Source organism: Aptenodytes forsteri, unplaced genomic scaffold (genome assembly GCF_000699145.1).
Source record: "Aptenodytes forsteri isolate BGI_AS27 unplaced genomic scaffold, ASM69914v1 Scaffold304, whole genome shotgun sequence".
In the NCBI taxonomy this organism is placed as follows: domain Eukaryota; kingdom Metazoa; phylum Chordata; class Aves; order Sphenisciformes; family Spheniscidae; genus Aptenodytes; species Aptenodytes forsteri.
In genome coordinates, this window is record NW_008794886.1 from 702,650 (window position 1) to 705,054 (window position 2,405).

Sequence of the window (2,405 nt, forward strand, 5' to 3'; positions counted from 1 at the left end):
CCGGCCAGTGGGTGCAGGCAGCGGGTGCGTCAGCAGCTCCTGGGGCAGCGGATGAAAGGTGCCGTGGGGCGGTGACCGGTGAGCCGTGCCCGCCAGCCGCCTACGTAGCGGTGACGGGGAGTGTGCAGCGGGGCACGGCGGCAGAGATGTGCACTGCACAGAGCCCCTCGGCCGTGTCTGGCACTGCGGGACGCCTTGCCCCGTGCAGCACCCGACAGTTGGAGGCGGCCAGCACCCTCCTCCCGCCAGCTGCCCGCACCCATCGAGCTTGCAGAGCTTCGACGCAGCCCGGCCAGCACCCGCAGGGTGTCTGCTGGGGGCACGGGGGGTCCAGCCAGCCCAGAGCTGCTTGGTGGGCGAGGGGCCAGGCAGGCCCGGCACAGGGCTCGGAGCCCCCCCCCCACGGGCACTTTGTCCCGGGATGCTCCGGCTCTGGGACACAGGCTGAGTCCACCTGGCACCCACACCCTGCCTGCACACCCTGTACCCAAGCTCCTGCCTTCACACCCTGCCTTACCCCCCCTTTCTGTGCCCCTGCCTGCTTCCCCTCCTGCGCTGCCAGAACCGCCCGATGTCCCCGCGCAGAGGGACACAGTGAGGGGGTGACGGGGAGGTGGCAGTGCAGTGACATCCCCGGAGCAGGCACGGATGCTGCGACCACCGTGGGCTGCCGAGCCGGGGTCCCTCCTGCAGCTGGGTGCAGGGGCCACTGTCACCCGCATCCCCAAGGGGGGGTGGGGGTGCAACCTCCAGCCGTGCACCCCAATTCAGCCGAGGAGGGCCCGGAGCATCAACGGGGCGTGGGGACACCAGGTGGGAGCTGCCGTCTGCCCATGCCAGTGCCAGTCCCCTTGTGTGAGCATCTGCCAGCCCCTGCCCCGGGCCCGGTGCTGGGCTGCATCCTGCACCCTGACCCCGCACTAGGGCCGCATCCTGCACCCTGATGCTGCATTGGGGCCGCATCCTGCACCTGGGCCCCATGGCCCAGCCCCACGGCCAGGGATCCCCTGGTTCGGACCTGGAGCCCCCCGAGTGCAGTGGGGACCCCAGAGGCCACAGGCAGGTGCCTCTGCCAGGCAGCTGTGCTGCGTCCCTGGGGGTGAGCAGGAGCTGCTGGTGCGTGTCTGGAGCCACGACGAGTGTCTGGAGCCACGGCTGGAGCCACACCGGGAGCTGCTGGTCCCTTCCTTATCTGATCCTCAGCTGTGGGCAGCACGCCCAGCCCTGGCCCTGGTCCTCTCCCCAGCGCTGCAGCACCTTAACCCCCCCGCCCCCCAGCCTGGCCCTGCTCAGGGGGGCTGCGTGCCCAGGGGGACGGCACCCCTGTGACAGGGTGCTCCCTCCCAGCACCCCTTGTTCCCCCACGGGTCCCTCCCCATCACCCTGCTCCTCCCCGCGGGTCCGTGCCCATCACCCGGCATCGCTTGGCGTCGCTTGGCTCTTGTGTCGTGTCGTGCTGAGGTGCGGCGCTGCCTGGGGGTCTCAGCTGCTGCCACACCCACCCGTGGGGCAGCGACCCGGCCCCCACACTGGCCAGTTCTCATGCTGGAGCCGTGTGTGCTCACGCCAAAGTGGTGGGTCCTCACACCAGTGTGGTGGGTGCTCACACCAGTGAGGTGGGTGCTCACGCTGAACCCATGTGTGCCACGCCGGTGCGGTGGGTGCTCCTGCTGGTGAGGTGGGTGCTCACGCTGAACCCATGTGTGCCACGCCGGTGCGGTGGGTGCTCCTGCTGGTGAGGTGGGTGCTCACGCTGAACCCATGTGTGCCACGCCGGTGCGGTGGGTGCTCACGTTGGTGAGGTGGGTGCTCATGCTGGACCCGTGTGTGCCACACCGGCGCGGTGGGTGCTCACACTGCTGTGGTGCATGCTCACACTGGTGTGGTGCGTGCCACAGCAGGCCGGGGCTGGGTCTGGGCACTGCCCAGCACAGGAGAGACAGCCCAGCGAGGTGCAGCCCAGGGCCGGGCACCTTCGTTGAGGTGAACACCAGAAGCTGCCCGAGAAGCACCAACACGGGCAGGGCTCTGCCGGGACAGTCCCCGTGACCCTGTGAGCGGGGCCGGGGCCGGTCGTGCTGCTGGACCAGCGCTGCACCCCAGCACAGCCCAGCTCCCCCATGCCGGGTCGGTCGGCATTGCCTCCCCAGGGGGTGCCCTGCCCCGGCACCCAGGGTGCAGAGAGTGAGGGCAGCATCCCAGGGTGCCTGGGGGCTTGGGGCAGTGGGGCTGGGACCATGGGGCTCAGCTGGGCACGGGGACTCGGGGCTCCCGGTGTGTTTGGGAGCATTGCCCGCGGCTGGTGCTGGCGGCACTCGCTGCTGGGGGTGGCCCTGGGACGAGGGGCTCTGCTGTGGGCTTGCTGGGGTCCTGGGTGGCACTGGCTGCTGGCACTGACGGGGACC

General features: G+C 70.5%; 1 protein-coding gene across 1 annotated transcript in view; it reads left to right on the forward strand.

The window, feature by feature from the left end:
- CPT1B (carnitine palmitoyltransferase 1B) overlaps nt 1–2,405 on the forward strand; it is a gene marked incomplete at its 3' end in the record, with an annotated part of 30,637 nt that overhangs the window by 8,925 nt on the left and 19,307 nt on the right. The gene's annotated exons all lie outside the window — the stretch shown is intronic.